The sequence below is a fragment of the Erithacus rubecula genome (genome assembly GCF_903797595.1).
Source record: "Erithacus rubecula genome assembly, chromosome: 8".
Classification (NCBI taxonomy): Eukaryota; Metazoa; Chordata; class Aves; order Passeriformes; family Muscicapidae; genus Erithacus; species Erithacus rubecula.
The window spans coordinates 34,090,538-34,112,618 of record NC_136659.1 but is presented as its reverse complement, the minus strand read 5'-3'; the positions used below and the strand labels follow the sequence as shown (position 1 = coordinate 34,112,618).

At 39.8% G+C, this 22,081-nt stretch overlaps 2 long non-coding RNA genes across 4 annotated transcripts in view; one reads left to right on the top strand and one right to left on the bottom strand.

The window, feature by feature from the left end:
- The window catches only part of LOC306804723, a 103,597-nt gene that overhangs the window by 41,231 nt on the left and 40,285 nt on the right, over positions 1-22,081 (bottom strand). The window lies entirely within an intron of this gene.
- Positions 19,604-21,331, top strand: LOC306804756. 3 transcript variants are annotated; one of them, XR_013774991.1, is made up of 5 exons: positions 19,604-19,694; positions 20,595-20,716; positions 20,803-20,910; positions 21,019-21,095; positions 21,198-21,331. It is a non-coding gene; the product is annotated as an uncharacterized lncRNA (long non-coding RNA). The 3 variants fall into 3 exon arrangements; XR_013774992.1 differs by having other exon boundaries at positions 21,161-21,331; XR_013774993.1 differs by having other exon boundaries at positions 21,019-21,331.

The window sequence follows — 22,081 nt, the reverse complement described above, 5'->3', positions numbered from 1 at the left end:
GTAATTTTGTGACAGACCTACATTTTTTCATGATACAGAGACAATCTGACCCTAAGAGGCAATCTGGTTATAAACAGATTTTAAAATCCTTTTGTTCTTTCACTTTCAGGCTGATTTCTTTTACTCCAAAGAGATTGAAAATAAAACACTGCTTCACATTATAGAGCCTGCTTCACATTGTAGATTTTAAAGAATGCTTTCCTTGCAACAGAGATATCTTTTTTCCAGGCACCATCTGATGGGAAAGCTGAGCCTAAGGACTGTAGCTGTTTGCAAAGGCAATTCTAACCACTGTCAGTGGACCATGCTGGGTTTAAATGATCTCTACAGGTAGGTCAGAGATACAGCTCACAGACCTTCACAGCATTTGCTCTTCATAAATTATTCAGCTCAAATTTCTCATCATCCAAATAAGTTTGGAAACATCCAAACTTCTATGAGTTTTATTTGATGAGCACCTTGGCAATGAGGGCTCAACTAGTTTGAGGAAACTCCTCTCTGCCTCACAAGGAGCCACATAAAGCCTACACTTCATATTGACTTTTAAACTTGTTTTTTATTATTATTATTTTATTTTACTACTGCCTTACAGAGTACTCCTACATTGCATGCTTTTTTCTCCCCATCTACAGCAAAAGGCACTGATCTGGTACTTAACAAGACAGACAGTTAATAATTCATGTGCTCACGTTGAACCAGGTAATGCCATAAAATGGTGGAACCTGCTTCTTAGTTAATTTTTAAATAGTCCTTCTGAATGCTGAGGGGACTGCAAGCACCTCAACAGTATGTAATATTAACACATAGAAAGCTACATTTATATAACATTTATGCGACAAATCAACAAAAGCACAAAAATTCAAGAGGCAAATGCTCCATCCATAGCTCGTTCATGGGCTTTTTGCTGCAGCACACACACACACACAGAGGAACCAGAGAGAGCTGTGAAACCCAAGAGGCACAGCAGAGCAAAGCAGGGCACCACTGGCTTGTCCTCTACTTATTCTGCACTTACACACTTGGGCCAGGCACTTGTGAGACAAAAAATTTTGTTTTATTATTAGAAAAAAAAAAATCCTCGCCATAAAAGTATTCAACAGACAATGGGTATGGTTCCTACAAACCAGATCATAACTCTCCTGAGGAATTTCAACCAATGGTCAATGTTTCTTGACTTGGGTTTATCATTTTATATATATAAATACAATTTCCAGGCACTGCACCTTTCCTGGGACAATAAGTTTAGTTTATTCAAATAAAAAAAAATAAAATTGCCATTTTCTAAGATACTTTTGAGATTCTTTTCATGCACTTCCTGAGTAATTTAACCTGAATACAATAGTTTAGCACCTTTTAAGCACATTTTTAACATCTCTTTCACCTAGGCTAGGATATAGTTAGCCTTTCAAAGAATCTTAAAATAACAATACAAGTAGTAACTTTTAAAAAACTGTCACCAAATTTACTTAGGTTCCTTGAAAACATAATTTAATAGACATTTTTTGAAGTATGAATTGTTAAATAATATGTTTACAAGGCATGAAGTAGTTTAGGGGTTTTGTTGGGATTTTTTGGGGTTGTTAGTTGGTATTTCGCTTTTTAAAAATTATTTTGTTTGATTTTAATAGATTAACTTACAGAGAAGATTTGGAGTTGTTCATGAAGATACAATGCCCAAGAATAAAATTAAGGGAGGGAAAAAATCACAAGCCAGGTTAAATATGAAGTCTTCATCTGATAATAATTCAGTTTATGAGCAAGCCCTGCTAAGCCAGGTGGAAATGATTTGTCAGAAATACAACTGCTGGAGTAGATTTCCAGGGATGCCACAATTAACTGGATTACAGGTATTTCTGGGCAAATCTCTCCAGTCACCCAAGCAGAAGAACCAACATGCTGCCCATTGCCATTGCATCATTTATCCTCACACAGGCAAAAGTTTCACTCAATTGGATTTTTCAGGGAAATTTCAGTAGCTTGACTTCACCACTGGCATATGGCAAGGATGGAGAAAATCCACATTCATCATGCAGAGTCTGGGCCAAAATGGCTTCAGTGACTGAATTTCCCCATTTTCCCAATTCCCTTCACCCAGGGGAGCCAAAACCACCACACACAACCCACGACAGAGACCAACACAAAACAGAGCTCAGCTTGGGAAACAAAACCAATTGTCACAAACCTTTGCAGCCCTCTTAATAGCAGCTGACAGCTTTCCCCCACAAGTGGAAGAATTGCAGTTTTCAAATAATTGCTTTCCATTTTTCAAATTCAAAAAAGATGAATATTTTGAAGAGGAAAACCTGCTCTGAGATGCCTGCACTGCTCTACCTATGAGGCCACCATAATAAACTGTCATTCAAAGGACAGCAAATTTACATAGCCTGCTAATGCATGGTAATACATGTAATATAAGTCAGCAAAAGGCTGAATGAGATGAAGTGATTTCCTCAGCTTGGGACCGCCCAGATGAGGGTGTTATTATCACACAAATTAGTATAGCTTGAATGTCTCCCTTTAAACATATTAGGATAACAATAAAGACAGTTCACCCTCATGTGACCTGCTTCTTCCATAACATTTAACACAGTCAAATTAAAAGTGCAAATCTCTTACCACTGCATATAAAAAATAATGTACCTCATATTATTTTAAGACTACCGCTCTTTTTGTTAAAAAAAAAAAAAAGTAATGGCCAAGTAACATGACCTTTCAACTGGAAAAGAGATCAAGTTCTTTGAACAGGTAAAAAATTAATTAGAAAAATGTAAGTTGTGTCAACTTTAAATAAAAGCCACCTAATTAAGGATTTGTGGTATCCATATATCATCGTTCACTTCATGCTGCAACAATTTGTCACTTTTCTGTGTTTATTAAGACTGCAATTTCTCATGCACTTGGTAAATGGAATAGGAATATGGGGGAGGAGTTGAGTTCTCACTATTTTTTGACAATATCCATTAAAGATGATTTGTGTATTAAAATTCCTTTTATATCCTCCCTATGCAGGATCTAGTTTAAAGTACAAATTATTCACAGCATTATATGCCTGAAGAGTAATTATTCTGCTCCATTGCCCATCATCACTGTACTCATAAGGTGGGGGATAAGAGGGTCAACATCAACAACAAAAAAAAGCCCAAAGTTTTTTGGCTAGTAATTTTGAGGTTAACAAAAATCTTTGAGGCAGTTCCTAGAGATCAACAAAAGGACACTGTGCAGAGCCAGGTTCTCCACTTGGATGAACTCATACTGCTCCAAACACAAAGTTGAGTTGGATTGAATGAAGAAGTTGTGAACCTGCCCATGATAGCTGACATGGGACAAAATGGACAAAACTCACCAAAACTGAGTGTATTGGGTGTGATGGACTTCACTTGTAAGAATGATTTTTATTTCTGAGCCACTGCTCGCCAGAGGTGAGGAAGAGAGGACCCTGTGCTGTTCTGTCTCACCAGGTTTCAGCTGGGAATAAAATCTTGGCACTTGGTGCCATTTGAGAAGCCCTAACACTTTCTGCCAGAAAGAGACATAAGTCCTGTTATAACAAACCTAGTAAGCAGTGGAAAAGTACAAAAGGGTCATCATGACTTAAATATTCTTGATATCAGTGAACTCTACGAATAAAGTTCTTAAATTTGCTGAAATGATGAAATATTGACAGAGCATAAATGACACAGCCTTCTCTTAAAGTGCTTTATCTACTCATACATATGACAGAAATGGTGCTAAAACGTGTTTTTATCAGAAATGGTACGTGAGAAATGCAGTATAAATCAGTGTTGAACGCACTGCTTTCCACACTGTCCCTCACACATCCCCCTCCTCAATTTTCCTAGCCCTTAAAAACAGAGGGTCTAGAACCAGAACAGATGGACCCTGGTGATGGAGTCTGGGTTCGGCTTTTCACCCCCTAAAATTAAGCAAAAACCAAAATTGAAGTTTACCCCACTCAAAACACTGGCTCAGCTCCAAAACCCATTGTTTATCAACCCTATTGGAGACAAAAATCACAGAGGATATTTTAATATAAAGGAAGTTACTTTGCTGCACATGTAGGGCTTTGTGTTCCTGACTTCACACATCTAGCAAGAGATTTTCCAAGTACAAAGGGCAGTCAAGCCCTCATCACCACTGATCTGCAGCAGAAATAGGCCACCTAACTAAACCTCCTGCATTTAAATATCCCTTGCCTAAACCTGAAAACGATGACTACTGTTCCCCCTCCCTCATCATAAGCTTCTTATCCCAAAGGAGAAACATCAAAAGAGAAAGACCTTAAAACATTAAACAAACACAAACTCTTCGACTTGCTTTTTGTAATAAGGAAAAAAAAAAAGAAGAAAAAAAAGAAAATTTAAGACAAAGCCAAGTATTTTGCCAACCCGGGAAAATAGGATGGTGTTAAGCTCTAGGTCAGGATGTTAATGGTGTTAGAACAAGTCCTAGGGCTAAGGTTAATGATGGTATCTTCCATCATAATCCTAAATGTAAAATACTTGCTATTATTAGAATCTTTTATTCCTAATCCTGTTAAATTTCTACTCTCACAGTGACTTGGAGAGTCAGAGAACTAGAGCACAGGTCAAATGACTCCTCTGTGTTAGAAATTTTTAATTCAAATGGAAGTTGTTCTTTTCTGTGTGTGAGTTAATTTTCATTTACTCGACTTTTTTTTTTCCTTCCTCTTTAATCAAAACTAAAATATTTGCCAAGAATAAGAAATCAATGGAAAAAGAGAAAAAAACCAAAACCTGAGATTTTTACCTCTGTGACTGTAACCTTGGGTGAAAATCAGAGAATATTTGAGAAGCAGGATAAGAAGGATTAGACCACTCAATGAGTACCCCCCTTGAAGAAGTGACAGTGACACTGTTAGTCCCTGACCCAGACCCAGCAACCTAGAGTTTCCAGAAACAACTATTTCATCTTCAACAAACAAGACTCCTGCATAGCTCTCACAACAAAAACATCTGAAATACTTCAACAGCCATCCCAAAGGAAAAGGGGACTGTCATGAAACACTTGTCTATCTTCATCCCAAATTCTCAGTGTAAATATGGCTATAAGTGATATAAAAGCATTGCACAAAGACCTCAGGACCAAACAAATCTTCTAAACAACCAAATAATGCATTTATGGCTTCTAACACTATTTTAAGTATAATTAATAGGGCATTTTTACTTGGTAAGAATAAGCTCATGTAATTTAGGTAATTATTTAAGCTTGTAGGTAATAGCACAGTCCACACTCTTTGGACACAACTGAATTGCTGCCCAAAGGAACTGTGGCTACCCCATCCCTGGAAATGTCCAAGGCCAGGGTGGATGGTGCTTGGAGCAACCAAATCTAGTGGGAGGTGTCCATGTCTTTGACAGGTTAGGTGGAGCAAGCAGATATTTAAGGTTCCTTCCAACCAAAACCATTTGATAATTTTATGATTCTAGGAAGTCAGCAATAATTCTTCTGAAAAGTCCTTTTTTCTATATTTCAGTCTATTCTACTCTCCCTAAGACAACAAGAAGAAATCACCAAGACACACACCAGAATCATCCTGGTGAAATCAGCAGCAGGTGGGTATTTACACCCCCAAACCAGGTAATTGCATGGTTAAAAACCCATTTTCACTTGCTTTTACCTAATTTGTGCACACATGGACAGAACCTGCATTCTCTGGGTTGTGGGCACAAGTTCTGTGTGGATCTCCAGCATCATTTCCACAGCAGATGTGTGGGGAAGGTGAAGGCACAAAGCATCCATGTGTGAACCTTTGATCCCTTATAAAAACTCACAGGGGCAAATTGCAACCCAACTGCAATCATTTCTTCTACCATTACTGAGTGTAAAATATTCTGTTAAAAGCGTGCCACTTGCAACAAAATGTATTTTAAAATTATCAAAGATGTTTGACTTTAAAAAAACCAGTTTGGAAAAATATGAAACTGCTTCAGTGATTTTAAAAGTAATATGCTATACATTGGTATAGTCCAGAACTGAGATCAGTTCCAAATTAAAGCACCTATAAAACATCTGTAGTGCTCTGATAATTTTAAATCACTTTGCACTGCTGAGGTCCAGATTCCCTATCACTTTCAAGCTGAAACACTTATGATAAATTTGAAGAGCTCTAATAATTTTAAATCATTGTGTATTGCACATGCTCAGAACCTTGATCACTTCCAAATTCAAGGGCATATAAAAATTTGAAGAGCTTCAATTATTTTAAATCACCATGTGCAGTGTATAGAGTGATTTAAAATTGTTGTAGTGCTTCACATTTTTTTAAGCACTTCAGGTTGGAAGCGAGTCAAGAAGCATTCCAGCCTTGCAGCTTAAGACACACTGGACTAGTTTTAAAATGCAGCACTCAAAATTGGAAATTAAATTAAAATAAACCTTTCTGCATCTTTCTTTTTTCTTTTTTTCTTTTTTTTGGGGGGGGGGGGGGGGGCAGTTTGTGGGTTCTTTTTGGGTTTTGGGTTTTTTTAGGGAGGTGGTAGAGGCAGGGAAATTTAAAAAATTAGCATGTCCTTTAAGAAGAATGTGGAGAAATATCAGGGGGTTTTGCATCAGAAAGAGGAAAGACATTAAAAAGAAAGTTTGAAAAATTGCTTGAAAGACTGGATTAGGATTTTTCTTGAGTACTAACAGGGCTGTACAGAGTAAAACACTGAGAACTTCCATTTCTCTATCCTCAAGTCTGACAAAAAACATCCTTTTAACCAATAAATTTGCCACCCCTAGTCCAAGATTCTCTACCCTGGGCTGCTGCTCTAAGGACTATTACTCTCCAGATTTTGAGATTGGAATTTAGTCACTCTTGCCTTATTTAACATTCACTTTTTGTCAAGAACTGGTTGATGCTTCATTATAACAGTCCTTGGGAATACCTAAGATGCCCCCCAGCAGGCAGGAATCTAAACTGGTAGGAATTATGAATTCACTAGCTGGTCTAATCTAGTAGGAAGACTCTGCTAGTGTTTAGAAATCTATAAATGAGCTGCCAGTGTGGACCAGCACTTCCAAACCCCCAGGCCAGCAAAGCATCCAAAATACCAACAATGCACCCAGGCCACGATGCTGAGCCCTGCCTCCCTCCCATCCTGAGCTATTTTTAATCATCCCACTTCTTTCTGTAGGAAAAAAAAAGAAAAAAGTGACTTTGTGGAGGGGCAGAGAGAGGTTATTTGTTTAACTTTGTGGTCATCTCTGCTGCCTGTAGGTCTGAGAGTGGAGCTGGCCAGGCAGTGCCTGGGAATCAGGGCATTCTTCATAATTCTGCTTCAGTGGAAACATACTGTCCTGCAGTTAGCAGGAGAAAGGGAAAAAGGGCCTGAAGGCACTGGAATAATTAAGCAAATGCAGTGACAGCTGTGGCAGGTCCTGGGCAGGACTGGCTCCACTGAGCTGAATTAATGGCATCAACAGCCCAGCATCTCCATTAACATTTGATCATTAATTATTACCCTCTGACAGTGAGACCTGAAACCTTCTTATGAGTGGCCTGTTATTAATCTGCCTTACCTGCCCTGAAAATCAGGCAGCTCTCCCACCTAAACAGAGCAGCCCTGCTTTGTTTTTTCTCTTTAAAACAAAATGGCAATTGCTTCCAGGGTTAGGTTAGAGAACAATACCCACAGAACTACTTTTAAATTAATTAGGTGCATTCTTAAAGCATCAGCAACATTCCTGGCATGCTCTTGTGTTGACTTAAACGTAATGGTTACCTTGCATAGGTTCCTGGCTGCCTGCACTTCACATCCTCAGAGTGAAGAACCAGCAGTGCTGCCTGTCATAACCAAATGAAGGGCTCAAAATGAGGGGTTTGAGCTCCTGTGGGGTTTGTGAAGGTTTGTTTTTTTTTAAAGCTGTGCACAGCTGAGAACATCAGTTTCCCAAGGAATACACCCACTGATTTATCAAATCAAACTCATAAACCTGCTGTCATCAGAAGGCCCATTGCAGAAGCTAAGCAAAACCTGCACCTTTGGAGCAAAAAGGCAAATAAGTGTAAAAAAAAAAAAAACCCAAAAACCTAGTCTTTTTAAAAAGTGGAAAACAATAGTGGAGACCTAATTATAACGCTAAATTTGCATTTAGCAACCTTTGTACAGCCATTTGTGTCTGTATCTTGCTAAAAGGGAGCTATAGAACATTAGGGTTTTTTTTGTTTTTGTTTTTTTTTTTAAACCATCATAACTTGCCAGTCCTATGAATACCAGTCAAGAAAAAAAGAAGGAGGGGGAAAATCTAATTCTGTACTGCCTGCTGTAAGTCAGAAGTAAACATTTCCCAGTCAGAGAGCACCAGGTTTGCTGCAGCATCACATGGGGACCTTTCCCATCCGCCCACCTCACCCCCTCCTCTCCTTGCAGGAGTTGTGAGTGCTGAATAGAGACCAAATCAGATTAGTTGCCTGCTTGACCTTTTCTGAAAGCACAGGGCTGAGGAAGGTGCCCAGGCCAGGTCCTTGCAGCACCGTGGCTTTTCTGATGAGAGAGGAAAATGGACAAGAGCAGCAAGGAGTTGGTGAGCGGCAGGGGGAGGAGGATGGAGAGAAAGAGGAAGAGTGTACAGGTGGCCTGAAGCCACACAGCCTGCTGCCCTCGTGTGCCTGAGCTGCCTGGCATGACAAAAAGACAAGGGAGGTTGGAAAAGGATTGGGTTATTCCCCAGCACACACAGTCACAGTCCCCAGGGTGTCACTGGGGACCCATCACACCCCACTGCAGAACAAGGGGATAAATCATCCTGCAAGCATGTGAGAGCAATTTCATTGGCAAGACAGATCCAAGATTAAAATCATAATAATTAAGAATATTCTTGGCATTTCTCCCCATACCCCCAGTAAAAGAAAAAAAAAAAAAAGAGAAAGAGAATTTAAAAAAAAAAGTTTTCTACGTGTTAAGACACCATCTCCTCTTCAGAGGCAGAGCTGCTCAGGCTGTTTCAGAGCTAACATAATGGGATATGTATTTTCAAAGGGGGCTGTGTTTCAGACCAGATGGTTTCTGTCTTCTCATGGAGAAACAGAGACTACACAGTCGCAGCAGTGTTCAGCACCAAGGCAGTGGCACCCACGTTTTGGGGACAGACAAAAGGATGATTCGTGAGAATCTCGGCACAACTTAGGGAAAAAATTGTTTCAATCCCTTCCTGTCACAGTTTGCTGTGAAACTGGGTATCAGATATCATCACCAGCGATCACGCAAGCCTTATTCTGGTTTCACAAACACACCTATTAAAAGAACAGTGTGACAGTGTGCCCAGATTAGACAAATAACGGGCAGCAACTCTCCCACAGCCCTGAATTTTCAGAAATTGCCAGTATTTCACTGTTGAGCGGCATCTTTCAACAAAGGGTTTGAAGTATTCTTCAAGAAAACAAACACAGTTGCTCGTTTTTATAGCTGGAAAAAAAAAAAAAAAAAACATAGCTGAAAAATAAGGGCTGGGCTTTTCTTTATTGTGGATATCTGATATTTGCAATTTAATTTTCCAAAAGGATTAATTCTTCTCTGCCCTTCATGCACACTTGCAATCTGTTGTGGCTGTAGCTCACTGGGGTAATCTGTAATAATAAACATTTTACCTGAGTGGCCCCCACTTCAGCAAAAATGCTCTGGAAAAAAAGGTGTGGGAGGTGCAAGTGGATGAGTTTGTTCCAAAGCAAGAAACAGAAACAACGAGGCAAAAGTCTCGGTTATGGCATGCATGAAAAGTCAATGTTTTTACACTGACCTTTCACTTCCAAAGGTGAGGCTGGAATGGATTTCTGTAACCCTACAGGGAGTTGTACCACTTTCAAACCTTACAGGTATTTGGGAGGTTATTAAAGAAAACACCCACTCCACAAGATGAGAGCTTGCATGGAAAACTTGTGATAATTAAAATGCTTAGCCAATTTTGCCCTCTGCCTTTTCTAGTAAAGTGTTTTAATGAAGGGAGGACTATTTCACTAATAAAAAACTCCACATAGAGTTATTCTACATATTTTCATAAGGCTAAAAAATTTAATAGTTTTTCCATTGCCAGTAAAACTCTCTCCTTTCCTTGATGTCTTGGTGTAGTAAAAATTACAGATTAAGCATTTTCTAATTTGATTTAGTGAACAGATGCATTCTTTGCAGAACAGGTCAAATATCCCATTCCAAAATTCTCTAACATCATGAAAGCATCACACAGAGCATCTTAGACTGAAATACATTAACAAATGCAAACAAATTTAGAATCAGAAATATGCTTAACTAGCCTGAAATAACCTGATTAGCTGGGGATCCAGTGCTCATTTTCCACAGACACTGACAACATTCATTTTTATTACTCTCTTCCAGAATAAATGTGTGTCCTAGAGTTACCCATGCTGATGGGAATAGAGCTTGTAAGGGAGACACCTTGATTGAAGAACTGCACAGAAAACTGCAACAAAACAAAAAAATGTTTAACATCCCCCACCACACCCTGTAGATAAACAGCACAAGCTGAAATAAAACACAATTTCTACACCACACTGAATCTGGGAACAAGGAAAATTGGGGGACATGGTTCTAAAGGACATGACAAGATCAACTTTATAAGTGGTTTCCTCAAGAAATCTGTGCAACTTTAATCAGACCAGAATTCAGATGATGTGCAAAACTCCAGGCACACATGGCCAAATTTTCTCAAATATTCCAAAAGTTATCTACCTCCCCAGCAAGCCCTTCCTTTTCAGCTGTTCTTGGTCCATAATGGTGCAGCATAATTAATGCCACATATGAACTTGATCTACTCAATTGTTGTGAATACCAGAGATTTACCAAAGCAATCAGGATATTATTTGCATTGTGTTTTTTTCTACTGGCTTTGCAAAGAGCTGTGCTGTCTTGCTTTGGATTGGTATTAAAACAAAAGGATCAGGTTAACTTCTAATTGCACTGAAGTTAGAGATCTGAAGTTCATGTAGAGAAAAAAAAAAAAAACCTGATGAATAGCTTGAACCCAGTTCAAATATTTGGTGCATTTAGATTGAAATGGCTATTTCCTCAAAGTAAGCAAGTTGAATAATTAGCAAGTCCCTAACCAAGCCAATAACTTCCCATTTCTTTCTCCAGAACACAATACTTCCCAAATAGTTTGAAGAGCAATAATATGCAATGTATGATTTGAAAATCTTAACTGTAAGCAAAGTAGAGGGGGAAAAAAAAGGATAAATAAATAGATATCTTTACATAAGTTCTCCAGTATGGAGAGTCTTCAAACACATTCGTGTTTGTAAAGAGGACCTGATTACATTTAAAAAATAAAATTTTTAATCAAATTAAGGATTTGACAAAAACCCAGAGAGATAGAAAGCAGGTCTACAGCTTCCATGTGCTATTGGATAAATACAGCAGAGATTTACAAAGTCCATATGTAACAAAAAACATCCCATTCCCTCTGGATCACCTGTGGAAGCCACTAGGCTGCACCTGAATGTCAGGTCTTAGTCTGACTTTCCTCAGAATAAAGATGAAACTCCAGGCTCAACAATATTTGTAGGAGAAGATGTCAGATCCTAGACTTGTCTCATTTTTTTTAATGTCTGCTCTTTAAATTACAATTTTTGGAGCTGTAGCTGCAAAATCATCATGATGTTCATTAAAAAGCATGTGTTTTATTTAAGAGGCCCTGATAATGATTTTTTTAGGATAGCCTCACATCTCATGCTGTGGGAAAATGCCAACCAGCCAGCAACAAGACAAGCCTTAAGCCAAGCCTTAGTCATAAAAGAAAATCTTAGTCCTTAATAATAAATCATCAAGAACATGTTTTTCATACAACATGCATTGTGCCAGCCAATGGCCCTCTGGTCACTTTGATGCCAACCAAATGAAATACATATTAAACAAACTAAATTTCCTCTGCCATTGAAAGCAAACCAGGACAATGGATCCTAAGCACTGTGTGGTGTCATGGGAGGAGAGTGGGGCATGGGTATCAGGCTTGGGTTTGCATTAACCCATCACAGGGCACTCTTTTGGCTCAATCACATTTCTTTTCTGCTCCACATAGTACAAAAGGCCCTGTAAGACCAGCCTAGGTGTGTGAAGACAGAGAGCAGAAGGAATTTGGCCTTCAGCCTCATTTTGTCTGAAAACTGCAGGATGTTATCTACTTCCCCATAAACACTGAATCACTTATGATTGTGCATTAGGACAATAAAAACGATAGCAGAAGCTGCTATAGCTTGGATACCTTCATCTCTCCTGCAGAAACCAAGATCACATTCTATGGCAAGAAAAGCTCATGGACTGAGTGTTTCCCAATCTTCAGGCTGCTGCACTGCCCAGATTTATTCAGTGACTCGACTTGGATTTGACCCACAGCCAGAGGTCCACATCCCATGATCAGAGGAGCCTCCTGAACCAATAAAAATGGCTGTAGAACATCAGAAACCACACTCCCAGCAGCTGCATCCCCAAAACCTGTTGCTGTTTTCAGCCCTTAACCACCCATACTCACTAAACATGTGTTAAGCCTCCAAGTGTGGCCATATTGTTTAATTTTTCTTAACAAAGGGGTTTACAGAAATGGGCCAAATCCATCTGTGCACTGTTAGTGCAATTGCAGCAAGATCCACCTCTGTCCTCCTTCCTCTTAAGGACCACATCCTTAGAGCTATAGAGGCTGCCCAGATCCACTTTGTAACCATCTAATTTTTCACAGCTTCTCTTAGTCAGATGCTGGAAGTTGCCAAACAGCAGGTAGTAACTCCAGTAACTTCAGGGTGTCTGAAAACTGTATTTCTCTCAGATTACACAGCAGACAGCAAAACTGCATCTTGCATCTCAAGCCACCCAAAGTGACCAGTTATCAGATCAATGGGCAGCAATCTTGCACAATTACACTTGCAACTCACGTGTCACTGCACAGAAATTCCTGACTTTCTGCTTCTTCCTCAAGCTTTCCCTTCATTTATTATTTAATAAATTGCCTATAGCAGCTCTAATTGTAAACATTTGTTAAAGATACCAAACCTAGAAATGTGCTAGAATGTTTCCCACCTCAAGCTTTAATGAGTTTACAATACCTTCAGCCCATATGCTTCAAAAACGTTATCCTCAATTATGTAACAGGAGGAGCTCTGCTGATATCTGTTAACAGCTAGAACAGCTGTGGTTTTCTGCTTTTTTGCACTGCTCAGGAGAAGCAGCAAGTTCAGCTTCCTTTTTTTCTTCAATTTGGTTGCAAAACCTCTGAGCTGAACAGGTGTGTGCAATCACGAACCACAGCAATGGGCCCAAACTGCTGCTTTTCTAAAAATTCCACCAGTCAGTGACACACACTGGTCAAGGTTGCACAACCTTGTTTTCCACAGGCTGTTTCTGATGATTCATTGCCCTCACGGAGGTGAGTTTCAATTATCGTTAATACATTTCTTTTTTTCTCTGGTACTGTACTAACAACTTCCTCATTTTTTTTTTTCATCTCTTGTCTTCCTCCCCCCAGCTCTCCTAAATTAAGTGAGTTTCCTTGTTAATCAAGAAATTACCTTGAACACTGAAGAGTCTCCCATGCGTGCCTAGAGAAGACTATAGCAGCAGAAAATTCCCTATATAATTTTATCCTCATTGGGCTCCACAAAAATTCTCTTCATTCCTTCACCTCTCATTAGCAACTGGTAGTAGCCAAGCACCTTATGATGTTATGGGATTATTCCACATTTAAGTGAGTTGATGCTTCCACTGGAATTAAAAGAATGCAATGTGAACCTCATATTCCTGCAATTCCCCATTCTTTAATTTTGTCATTTGAGATCTTATCACTTCATCCTAACAAAGGAAGAGTTGTGAAAAAGAACATAAACACAGGAGGAAAATCTTAAACTTAAGAAGCCAAATTTCTCATGACTTTTTTTGTCAAGGTAACCCCCATTTCCTGTCCCCAGGTTTCATCCCCACCTAAGTGTCAACACAGTACTGCAAATAAGAGGAAATGTGTGGATAAAACTGGGTCTTGAGGAGGTCAGACAACACCAAGAGCTGCAATTGTGATAGCTGACATCAGACAGATCTCGCTTTTATGTCCTCACAAATTCTGTCTGCAAATACATCAGACACTTTGTTTTATAAAAGGTAATAACAGCTGCTTCCCAATGGAGAGACAAGAGTTGGTGCTCCACGTGCACTAAACACCCCATGTCAGCTCCTACAAATACTCAAATAAAGCATCATTTGGGGCACAGATAGGTTTTCCTTCTCTGTGGGAGCTGTGCTTTCACAAGATTTTCCACACCTACGTGTTTGCAGGCACATCCTTCCCCATGGAGCAGCCAGAGCAGACAGGGAAGGGCTTCAGAGGGAAGGGGTTGAACCTCCCTCCTCTCCTCCATCTGCTTCCCTTCACCCTACTCATGGTTTCCGAGAAGTCCAGCCAGGCTGACATGAGAGAGGGAGGCAGGGGAAGCTCTGCTTGGTGTTGCCTGCAGTGCTTGAGCAATTCTGGAGTTCTCAGAAGCACTTAGAGTTTATCAACACACACTTCGTATCTAAGGCGTGTAAGGTCCATGCAAAGGTTAGGTGGCAGCAGGTTGTAGGACCTAGGTACAAGTTTTGGGTTTCAAGGGGTAAATCCCAGATGCACACTTAAGATCAAGTGTTTTTGTACATCTAAAACCTATGAAATATCAACAATCCCACCTGGCATGTACCTATATTTTTAGGCATCTGGTTATTCTCAAGGACTTAAGTCTGTTCCTTGTGAGAAGTCCTCATAAAGATGATGCTGAAAGGATCTGGATGCCTGTCCTGGGGTCTGACACCTGAGCAGGGAACACATTTCCACAACTCCCCCAACACAGAGCTGTGAGCTCTGCACATCTTCCTTCCCCTGTGGACATCCTGCAAGTCACATGTGCTGACCCTCTGCAAAAACCAGGTCATTACAAAGCAGCCACAGCAAAGTACAAGACCATGAGATCTGTTTCAAGGGAAGTTGGATGGCAGCATCCAGGACACTTAGAAGGAACAGAAACTTTTTTTCTCTGAACTTTTCCTTTGGAGCCTCATGACTTCAGATTTTGCAAGTGCATAAGGAAATATATGTGCACAGGGAGAACCTGTGATTCACTGGGCTCCAGTCTGTAAGTTTGACTCCTGAATCACAGGATCTTTAATTCCAGAGTGATTCTTTATCAACTTACAGTCAAACAGCCAGTGAGAAAAAAAAAAAAAAATATATATATATATAAAAAACAACCATCAAGGTATGTCAGGTATCTTTCCTACAAAGAGGGTCATAAAATTTATCATAAGATTTATCATGCAAATTCTGAAATTCAACACTGGTTGATGCAACTTTCTACTTAGCAGCAGAGACAAGAACAAACCTCCTTGATAAAAATGGTCCAAGCATTGCTCATTTGTGGAAGACACTGCAGCCAGACACCAAGTCCACATTTAACATCTTTCATACACTGATCTGATTCTTTATGGATGTTTTAATAGATAACAGTCTATATCCTTGCATAGAAAATAGAATAACCATCATCTTTTCTTCAGAAGTTAATAGAAGCCCCCTAGGTGTATATTGCATTCATGGAATGCTTACAAAGAGGATCACAGAATGGTTTGGGGGGGAAAGGACCTCAAAGTTCATTTAGTTCCACTCCTTGCCATGGGCACGGACACTTTCCACTAGACCAGATTGCTCCAAGCCCTGCCCAACCTGGCCTTGAACATTTCCAGGGATGGACAATCAATAGTTTCTCCAGGGCCTCATCACCCTGCTAGGGAAGAATTTATTCCTAGGATCATATATTGGGTTTGTATAGCCTGTTTTTTTGGCAGCAGGTGCAGCTTTACCAGCACAATTTATTATAGGAAACCTTAAGAGCATCAGCCAGCAACTGCAGGGCTGCTCATGTCACCCACCATCCCTCTCCCCCATACAATAACTGCACATTCTAAAAAGGTGCATCAGACAAAACATAACCCCCAGCACTTTACTCAGGCAGGAACATGAGCTTTCCTAGGCAGTAAAATACACACTGGAGAAAGATGACATGCATGATGTAGACAGATTATCTTAAATATCAGGTGTAAAATTACTTCTCCAGCAGCCATAGAATGACTTAAAGTCTGGTTGCCTTGTTTAAGTACCCTAAATCCCACTCTACAGTTACCAGAGCAGCTGGCATGATCCACCCTTTGCTCAGGAATTTAAAAAAAATTAATGATAATAAATTGCCTAGAGTAACATTAATACAACTCTTACTCACATCTACACCTCCAAAAAAATGCAGAGAGGAAAAAAAAAAAAGTCACAAAGAAAAGGAAAAAACTCTTCTTCATAGGGTCAGAAGGCAAGGGCTTCAATTCATTAGAAAAGACAGCTTTCTTTGCTTTGCATCACCTTAGGGCTAAAATTCAGGATGTACCTTTTCACATTCCCACCAGGGCAAGATTTAGTGCTGCTTCTCCTCAGAAGGATACAAACACTATTGATTTTTATTTCTCTTTTTTGCTCAGTGTCAGTACCATCAAATGCATGGCTATATAATATCATAATTGCCCCGATGAATTGAGATTTTGAACTTCTGTGGAAAATGTAAGGAGACAACAAGGAAATTTGACAGTCAAATAAATCAGGATTGTTTGGGGAGCTGAGCTGCCAAGAAAGGGTTTGGTTGGGTTTTTTGGGGTTGTTTTTTTTTTTGGAAATAGGCAGGAGAAAGGAACCCCACCCAATTTATGGGTGTCCACATCATGGAAGAAGCACCAGCTTAACAACTGTTCACATCACATCCAGGCAGGCTAGATAATTTCTTTTTGCATTTTATTATTAAGGTGGCAGAGGGTAAAATAGTGAAAAACAGATTTATAGAAGGGAAGGCAGAAAAAAAAAATATTAGGATTCTTTAAGAATTTAGCAAAGGATTTTTTTCCCTCCTCTTTAGTGATTGTGCTGGCAGAGTCTGTGTCAGTAGGGTACATTTGCACACATTTTTTCATAGAGAAAAAGAGTACTTTGAGTCAATTTGGCTACTTCTGTAGTGATGTGTAAGTGTTTGTACTGCTGGTTAAATTCTTTGATTACTTCTCATTAGGGATCAGGGAGTAGTGATTTGGTATTTCAAACACTTCAAGTTCAGCCCAAAATCAGATTTATGTCACTCCAATGTAGGGTTTGTAATTTAATTTAAGGCCATGGCTACAACTCACAAAAGTGGAGGTGTGATCAGATTGCATATTGGACACTGAATTGTGGAAATGAAGCTCACAGTTTAAATTCAGCTCAGCTCAAGGAGAGAAAGGATGTTACTGTATTTACCAGCTTCATCTTTTGGTGAAGAAATAGAGGCTGTATGCATTTAGGACTTCAGATTCTGGTAGCTACATATGTTTCTGAAATATTTTTAAATACATTTTACTACATTTCATCTGGTTCTAAAGTGGATGCATCATAATAGAGGTCATCAGCTTCTGTCTGAAGCCTGCTGCATCCTGCAACTTTAGTTACAACATTATTAGCTCAGTAATAAACCCTCTCATCTGAGATAGGGATTCAGATAAGAACCTCATTTCACTTCATGTTTTAACCCAGTCTTTAAACTCCATCCTGTCAGAGGAATATCTGGATTTTTTGCTAATAAAACACTCAGAAAATAGCACATTTCAAGTCAAACAGAAAAAAAAAAATGGTAGAAAATAATACAGTCGCTTGTTTTTTTTACCTCACATAGTATAGAAGAAATGAGACAGTGAAAGTTCCTAGTCCTAAAAATGCTCTTTTCTACCTGCTAATCAGTAATCAGCAGTAATTACACAGCTAAAAACAGTCCTGAACTGCAGCTCCTCCTTCCATGGAAAAAGTGATTCTTCTCTAAATGACACAGAAAAAGTCATATTTCATGGTACATATATATATATATGCATGAATATATATATATATGTGTGTGTGTGTATTTAAAATCATCAATTTTCATTTAGTAATGTGTCAGAAGCGTTAAAAAATTCTGCTAAAGATTTAAGTGTCAAAAAAAAAAAAAAAACCTGCCCGAAATATCACTAAGTATATAAAATAAAATTTAAAAAGTGGAAATTTATTTCCTACATTTCCATAAAATTTGAAGTCTGCCCTTAAAAAGATGATTATTCAGGCACTAAATGCCAGGTGAGCAGAGCATCCACAAGTCAGAGTTGGATATTGGAGAGCAAGCAGCTCCTGAAAAGCTTCTGAAGGCCTTCGAATAAAAATCCCCTTTTATATTACTTCCTTACTAAAATTATCTCAAGTTTCTTTTCCAGGTTGGGAAAAAGGCAATGTGGTATAAAGTAGCAGCATTGTTTCCCCCTAAAATTAATTCTGGATTTAGCTGCTAAACTCTGTATTAAGGTTTTCTTTCAAAGCTCATCTTAATAAATGGAAAACCCCATCTCTGGCAAGAATACAAGTATTGTTTAGACCTCAGTAACCTCCAGAATTGAGGGAAACACCAATATTTTAGTTTTGTGGAGTTATCCTCAATGGTGTGTCTCATGCAGCCTCCTCAGAGAATCATTATAAGGGAAAGACCTACAAAAAAAGGAGTCCAACCAGCACCCCAGTGCTCAGTAGCTGGAAAATCTCTTGCTCTTTTTTAATGGCACCTCACCTGCTACAAAATTCACTGTCCCACTGCCTGTGGCAATGGAAAGTAAATCCATCAGCATCATAAAGCTCATGGGCTGCTACTCCAAGTTCACAAGTTATATTTAGCTGAGGCTCAACACTCCTGATTTTGATATAGTCTCTCCACTCCAGATTCAAAGGTAATGGGTTCTTCTATTAAAATTTTATCAGACATCTATAAATGCAGCAGTTGCTTTAGACTGCATCACACAAAGGGAAGAAAGAGGGAGAAACCGATAAATCTTAAAGATTTTATTATTAATACAGGGAGAATTTCCTTTGTTTGTCGTGGCGTGTTTTATTGGCGTGCTCACCACAGTTCAATTTAGATTAAAAAGTAGGAAGATTACTGTTTCCCAAACGACAAGTATCATAAATAAGCACAAGCAGGGAAATTCCTGCCTTTATATCCCAGAGAGATATTCCAGACTGTCTACACTGGGGCAGGCTAAGGGACAAACCTGCGTTTCCCTGCCCTTGACAAGCGCGGTTCCGCCGCGCTGCGATCCGCTGCGGTGCCAGCGCTGTGCCAGGTTACACTGGGTCACATCTCATCTGTGATGTGACACAAGGTGACACTGCTCAACGTGATGGCCTGCACAGAGCAGGCAGGTGCCCACAGGAAGCATACACTCCGTGACTGCGAGCGAGTTGTTGGGCACAGCAGGTACGGCGCTCCGAGCCGCCCTGCGCAGCAACTGATGTAGATAATTAGTACACAAAACAATGCTCTGCTCATTCCAACTCAGTTGTTCCCCGTAAAACATACTCCTAAAAAATATTTTATGGGGGCTGTTGGTTGAGATGATTCCGTATTTGGGTGTTATGGTGTTGTAAAGAGTGAAATCACCTGCCTCGATGAGCCACCTTGCATCTTAATTTCGGTTCAAATATTGGTATGCGAAGAGACATCAGCTAGGTAGATTTTACATTTCATTTTGGTGAATAAACCTTTCTACAATATATTCACAGACTGAGCACAACACTTATAGCCAAAATAGCCCTCTCTTCACCCCTGGAATGCCCCCAGCCCACCAAGTGCTGATGGTTACTCCTTCACGGTAAATGGGAAGCAGCTACATTACAATTCATTACCAAGCAACAAAAGAAAAGCTTGCCATGAAACAGCAAACTTACTTTGCATGCTTTTGCAAACTGACATATTATGACTTATCATAGGAACATCAACATTACTGTTTCTGATTGTTAATTGGCAAAAAAATTCTACAGCACATTTCAACAGTTGTGTCATTTGATTTAGTTTGCAATTACCATAAAGAGACTCGTGGATTAACATAACTCATGGTTCTTCTATGAAGGTCTGCTAATCCTCTTCTTTTTTCATAATCTATGCATTGAAAAGCATCCTGTCTTCCCAACTCAGGCAGTTTCATGTGAAAAAAATGCTAGAAAAACCTGCCCATTTCTCAGTTTGGTGGCAGTTACTAATAAGTTTATTTTTAATTAATTTTACTTTTTTCAAAGTGCCAACAAAAAGAACAGTTCAGAAAGCCAGTCAGAGATACATATTTTTAAGCTTCATACGGACAGCAATTTTAAAAAGACCAAAAGTTCTCCCTACTGGTTGCACTACCACAATTACCACAAGGAGATTTGCTTACGTAGCCCTCCAAGAAAAACACAGAGAGGAAGCTGAGAGTGCTCACTGACCCCCAAATCTTGTACCCCCCAGCAAACAAAGGACTGAGGGAAATGCACTGGGCTGTGAAAGCAGCAGAAGGCCCCTCTCTCCTCCACCCATGAACCAGATTCCTGCTGCCTCTGTAGATATGGTGCTGGGGTTTGGTATTTAATTGGAGAAATGCACTCCTGAGCATGGAGTGAGCGAGGTGTGACAGTGGTGTGAACCTGAGCAGCTCACACACACCACAGAGCACATTGTCCCTGTGCCTTCCCAGGGCCAGGGGCTGGATCCTGAGGATTTTTCATGTCTCCTCCAGCTCAAACCATTCTGTGATTGTCAGCAAGCCACAGGTGCGTGTAAGAAAAGGCAGGAGAAGCAGATGTGTGACTGCAAGGGGAAAGGGCGATAACAGCCCCAGTCAGAAGCATTCAGTCCAAGGTGCCCTTGTTTTATATTTAGGTATTCCTTGCCTATAGTTTCAAAAGCATGTGTGCAAAATGAGCAGCTTTATTTTGCCCTTACAGGAGAGATGTTCCCAGCCAACCGAAGGGGGATGATGTACTGTAGACTGACAAGGGCTGCTAGGCTCGATCACCGCAAGTGTTTCAAACTGTGGGAGAGCTAAACACAGAGTGAGAACGTTTTATTTTTAAAAAGCCTGGCAAGCCATGCTCCCCATATAGCTCACTTCCTCCCAGAAACTTTCCCTAAAATATTTTTGTTTGATATTTTGATCCAAGTCCTTGTCGGATCCAAATCCAAGGCTCCTGACATCTGCTCCCATCTTTTCTGGAGAAGCTGGAGCCTTCAAAAGCAGGTAACTGCTGCCTCTGCACCCTGACTGCAAACATGCTCAGAGTAGTGACAATGGTCTGTTCTCAGCTGTCAGCATTTACCAGCTACTACCCACTTCTCCAAGCTCCAGCCCTGCCATATGCTCAGTGCAGAGTAGCCCCTGATGATGTGTTGTAACGAGGATGATCCTGTTTAAAGGTTTGTGCATAATACAAAAATAAATATTGGCGTTATTGGCAGTGGCAGCAACACATATAATCGTTTGCATGAAAACTCCTCTTACTAATAGACACGGATTTCAGTCACTTTTTGTCTAGCCAATTTTAACTGTTTGAGCTGGCAGTGCTATGCCAGGTATCTGTTTGAGAGACAGATGCTTTGGAGACACTTCAGCTCAAAAAAGTTGAGGCATTTCTTTGATGAGGGCTGGGGAGAGGAAATGCATTGCCTTGCCCAGAATAACAGCAAGGCTTATTCCTGCCAAAGATCCTACCACTATTCCAAGTAGGAATTTGGGATTCAACAGAAATGGGGGTAGCACTTGTCCAGGATCACCCATTTGCCTTTGGACAGGTTGTTCTTATCTATATCTCAGGTTGTTCTTTTTCACATCTCAAGTTTGTGACAGATCTTTAACTCCTTTTTTAAAAAAAAAACTTCTAAAAGTTGAAATATATTTTCTCACAAGCCAACCCTATCCTTTCTCAGGGTTTTCTAAAGCCATTTACATAGCATGGGGTAGTTTCGAACTCAGCTTAGGGCTACAGGAGCAAAAGAATTTATCACCTGCAAATGCTGCTCCTGGATTTAGGGCTGGGTACCCAGACCAAATACAAATTTAAACTGTCAGTGCTTTTCAGACAGAAACTATGTAAAAGTGAGGTTGAGGGGAAATCCAGATAAAAGGAAACTATGAGTCTGATGAAACAGGATAAAGGTAGAAAAAATCTGATAAATATAAGGTGAAATGCTGAGTACCAGACAGGATAGAAAAGGTTCTGAATAAAG